This window comes from Papio anubis, chromosome 4 (genome assembly GCF_008728515.1).
Source record: "Papio anubis isolate 15944 chromosome 4, Panubis1.0, whole genome shotgun sequence".
Classification (NCBI taxonomy): domain Eukaryota; kingdom Metazoa; phylum Chordata; class Mammalia; order Primates; family Cercopithecidae; genus Papio; species Papio anubis.
The window spans coordinates 150,569,166-150,574,833 of NC_044979.1; positions in this window are offsets into that span (position 1 = coordinate 150,569,166).

Here is a 5,668-nt window from a genome sequence, read left to right on the forward strand (position 1 = left end):
TTTTTTTTTTCTGAGACAGAGTCTTGCTCTGTCACCCAGGCTGGAGTGCAGTGGTGTGATCTCAGCTCACAACAACCTCCACCTCCTGGATTAAGTGATTGTCATGCCTCAGTCTCCCGAGTAACTGGGACTACTGGTGCATGCCACCATACCTGGCTAATTTTTATATTTTTAGTAGAGATCGTGTAGGCCAGGCTGGTCTCTAACTCCTGACTTCAAGTAGTCCACCCGACTCAGCCTCCCAAAGTGTGATTACACGCATGAGCCACCATGCCAGGTCATCCCACCATGCCCTGCTGTCTATATTCCCGATTTTAAAAGGAAAAAAAAAAAAAACCTTTTAGCTTCTTATATGTTGTAGACCATATATTAGAGTTCAAAAGCTGATATCAAAGGTAAAAGTAAAGTCTTATTTTTAATAAAATTGAGAATTATCTAAGAATAGGAATACCCTAATTCTTAAAGATTCACTGCTTAAATCAGCTCTCTCCAAATTAATTTATAAATATCTTACAAGTCCAATTAGTGTCAAAGTTATCAAAAACATTACCTGTAAGAAATAAATTTTTTAAATGGCCAAAAGACTTTTGGAAATAAAGTGTGCTTTGTGACTTACTAGGTATTAAAATAAATAAGAAAAAAGTAATTAAAATAGAGAGGAAAAAGTGCAGTTCAATGACACAATGTAAAGTCCAGAAAGAACTCAGATATTTATAGAAATGTAATATACAGAGACAGTTACTTTTCAATTCCAATAAAGATAGATTCTTCAATACATGTTTGAAAGTTTGGCTACAGTGAATGTTTGTTGGAATACTATTCATTGGTGAAAAATAGGAAATCAACTAAAATTTTTGTGGTGGTTAATACTGAGTGTCAACTTGATTGGATTGAAGGATGCACAACATTGATCCTGAGTGTGTCTGTGAGGGTGCTACCAAAGGAGATTAACATTTGAGTCAGTGGGCTGGGAAAGGCAGACTCACCCTTAATCTGGGTGGGCACCATCTAATCAGCTGCCAGCACAGCCATAATATAAAGCAGGCAGAAAAGCGTGAAAAGGCTAGACTGGCCTAACCTCCCAGCCTACATCTTTCTCTCATGCTGGATGCTTCCTGCCCTCAAATGTCGGACTCCAAGTTCTTCAGCTTTGGGACTCTGACCGGCTCTCCTTGCTCCTCAACTTGCAGACGGCCTATTGTGGGACCTTGTGATTTTGTGGGTTAATACGCCTTAATAAACTCCTTTTTGTATGTATGTATATCTATTCTATTAGTTCTGTTCTTCTAGAGAACCCTGACTAATACAGATTCTGGAACCAGGAGTGGTTCTAGAGGAACAGAATATTAAGGATGGAGTTCTTTCATTGGTTTTGGGGTTTCTGAAATTGTCTGATTAATATGATTAGAGCCCAAAATGCTACAGTCTCTACTTCTAATAGTATGGAGAAAACTGATAGTTCTTGGCATGAACTGTTTAGAGAGTTATGCAAGATAAGTGCATCTGACACTCTTGATTCACCGGCTCGTGAGACGCAAGGAGTTTAGTGACTCTATACCTACTACCTTTGACCATATGTAGAGAATGAAGGAACATAATGAAGTTGGTTGGTTGCTCCTAAGTTCACTGGACAAAGTGATGAAAGAAGATGATGAACTCAAGGATTCTAACTCTAGGCTACAGAAGCAGATATTTAGCCTCAAATCTACTAAGATTGCCCTGAGTGAGAAGGAGCGGTAGAGAAAGAGCTGAAATTGTGGAAAAACAGACATAAACTCATCATGGGAGGGGCTGACCTACAATGAAAGATGCATGCACAGCCTCCCCAGCTGTCTACTGTTAAAGTGAGGGCATTGATTGGAAAAGAATGGGACCCTGCAGTTGGGTGTGATGGCTCACGCCTGTAATCCCAGCACTTTGGGAGGCTGAGGCAGGCGGATCACAAGGTCGGGAGATCGAGACCATCCTGGCTAACACGGTGAATCCTCGTCTCTACCAAAAATACAAAAAATTAGCCAGGTGCGGTGGTGGCATCTGTGGTCCCAGCTACTCAGGAGGCTGAGGCAGGAGAATGGCGTGAACCCGGGAGGCGGAACTTGCAGGGAGCCGAGATCGTGCCACTGCACTCCAGCCTGGGCAACAGAGCGATACTCCGTCTCAGAAAAAAAAAAAAAAAAAAAAGAATGGGACCCTGCAACTTGGAATGGGGACGTGTGAGAGGAGCCTGATGAAGCTGGGGACACTGAGTTTGTAAACTCTGATGAACCTTTTTTGCCAGAAGGAATAGCTTCCCCATCCCCAGTAGTGGCAACATCCCCTCCCTAACCCATGCTGACATCAGCCTTTCCACCTTTGTCTGAGGGGATAAAGCTTGCACTGCCTGAGGCAACAGTGATGGACTGCCTGAGCCAGTTGCCAGGCAGGATAATGTTGATTCTCCTCAGGAACCATCCCCCAAACCCCTGTTTGCTTCTAGATCTATAACTAGACTAAAGTCTGGGCAGGCCCCTACAGGGGGATGGTATATTTATATAATGCAATATTATCCACCCATTTAAAATTATGTTGTGGAAGAATAATCTATATAAAGAGGTTTATTATGCAGCATTAATTGACAATGAAACAGTTTACCAAGTAATAAGTAATGTGAAGCTCAATTTTTGTGTTCTCTTTGGTGTTCACACCAAAAAGATCTCTCTGTACTCCTCTTAGTAACTTTTTGCTGCATTATCAAATCCCTAAGATACAAAAAATCAAATTCTTGAGTTTTACCTAACCTAAACTAGGTTTAACCTTAATTATTTTTACCCAAATTTCAGTCAAATTTTGATGTTTTTGTTTCCCTATCTCTTCTTTCCCTTCTTTTCTTTTGTACCCTTGTTCTCTTTCAGCAAGGTTTTTATTAGCCTTTTTAAATTTATTTTTTCCATTTCCTTTTATCTAATTGGGAGCAATTATGAAAAGCATTTTAGAAGTTATTGCTTATTAAAAGAAATTACTACTACATCACCTTGCCTCCACCTCCATCTTTATCAATGAGGATACCAAGAGACTGAATGCTTCTTTTTTTTTTTAATTATTATTATTATTATACTTTAACTGAAAGCTTCTTTAACTTGCTCCTCTGCCTCAAAAGCCATGTCCAAACCTGACGTCATAATTCTGAAATGTGTTCAGAACCCACTGCTCTTCTTTAATACCACTGTAACTGTATTGTGAGCAGCGAAAGATGAGACATAACCAAGTCTGTGTATGTTTGTATCTTTCCACAAGGTCAGATGTTTATTGGTGTTATTTCAATCGTAAAAGTCACGAGCTACATGGAGTTCCCAAGGAAGCAATTCTTCTTAGCACAACCTGTTCACTCAGTAGTTAGCGCCATGGGCACAAGGGCTCAAGCCACAAGTCAGTCAATATTGCAAATCACACATGGTAGCATAATTAATATATAAATGTTATAGATTAAACATTCCATATCAGACAAACAATTAACATCAAGCTAAAAAGGGTTAGGAAAATGGGGTCAAATGAACCAGTGCAAGGAGAGTGACATGGACAAGGAGAGTCCTGGCCTGATCTGATGGACGTCAATGACTTGCACGGAAGAGTCTTTTATTTGGGCAGAGCCTTCAACCTCAAGTGCCAGGTGCTAATTACAAGTGACGGCATAACTTGGTCTATCAAGATGGCCATCTTGAGCTGGTGAAGTCTTGCTATTCTTATGGCCCCAGAATATTCTGGTGAGGACTGACTTGATAGTAAAGAGTGTGCCTGGTTATGTCTTTATCTGATTGATTGCAGTCTCTGTTGATTAGGCGAACATCTGATCCCTGTTGGTATGATGCATTCTGAAATGTAAGATGAGTCTTTTTCTAAGATGGAGTTACAGATGTCAAGGGTGCTCTATAAACAGCACCACTCAGTCATTGAATACTTTTCATAGGTGCATCTATAACCGACCAATAGATCTCATTGCTAACAATCTCCTCCCCTGTCCAATCCATACCTCAGCCTGAAAGATTTTTCTGGAATACTGATTAATCATGCCATTTGTCTGCTTTTTGGAGAAAATTAGAACTCCTAAGAATGGATTTCAAAGCTTTTGAGCCCAACCTGATTTTCCAACCTCACCTCAGTTTATCACTCCCTGCCTACCATACCAAACTCCACCCATCTCAGAAAGTATAGGAATTTTGAAGAAGTGTTTCTGATGGAATAGTCTAAACATTGTGCACATTTTGTCAGGTTGTATATGTGGTACCACTGTAAATTTTGTAATGACAATATATTTTCCAATCATTTGTTTTTCATCCATATATTTCTGATCGTTTTAGTAATAGAAATTTTTTTACAGTAATTTGTTTTATAAGCATTAGGTAATATCAAATCTCCCTCATGCAAACACATTATCATCTCTTTAACTTGTGTGGCCCTCACTCCATCCTCCACCCTTTTTCCTTTCAGGAGAAACTTACTTAGTGGTTTCACTCTTATTTTTTTTTGTTTAAAATGCCCCATCCTTTAAGTAAAGGATTATTCCTCCAAATGACCTGTATCATTTCATACTTTTCTCTTTTTTTTTTTTTTGTTCATGATGTTATCTCTACTTGAAAATTCCTTGATATTTGTCTCCACTGAGTTAAATCCTACAGACATTCAAGGCTCACCCCAGACAATACTCCCTCTTCAAAGGTTTCCCTCTTGATATTCCTAACACATCATCACCTCACATGTGAGTAGAAAGTTGAATTTATTATACTTAATCTCCTCATACTACCACCAACAGCCTCAAAAAGGAAGATATATCTATATCAAAAGTCTAGAAGTTAAAAGTTTTGGGGTTAAATAATCTGCTTTTGTTCCCAATTTACAAATTACTCAAATTTCAATCTACTCTCTCTTTTGCATGCCCATTGCCCTTTGTAAATGCTCTCTTGAAACATTCAACACGCTCTTTGTCTCGCACCATACATAAAATCAGGTGGTATGTGTTCATTCATTTATGACTTTTTCAGGCCCTAATAGTCATTAAAGGACAATAAAAGAAGATAGGAAGGAAGTAAGGAAGGAAGGAGGGAAGGAAGGAAGAAGAAGGAAGGAAGGAAGGAAGGAAGGAAGGAAGGAAGGAAGGAAGGAAGGAAGGAAGGAAGGAAGGAAGGAAGGAAGGGAATTCTCTTCAGATTTCTAATAGCCTGTCTATCTAAACTTTGAGTTGAGGTAATGTATGACCCAAGAATAAAAAGAAAGAACTTGGATAGCTTAAGCTAAAATTCAATTCCTGCAAAAGGTGAAAGTTCACACTTTTTTTTTTCTTTTTGGTGGAAGCTTGATTAGACCACTAGAAAAAAAAAAAAAAAAAAGGTTAAATTACTTCTTTCTCTTCCAATAATCTTGTGTATTACATTGCAGCAAACATTTGTATATGGAATTGCTTTTTAAAAGCAGAAAACCTGCTTCGCTGTGAACACTGGTTTGTAGCTCCTTTTTCATTTTCTTGACTAAAAACTCAGTTCTGTAAATTGTTTCAGTAGTTCAATAAACAAGTTGTAAATTCTGAGCTCCCTAAGGATAATGACTGTGTCTTATTCAGTAATGTTTCCCAGGAGCCTCACTAATACCAGGAAGGCAAGTTTGCCTACATTTACTCGAGAATATATTGTTGTTAATT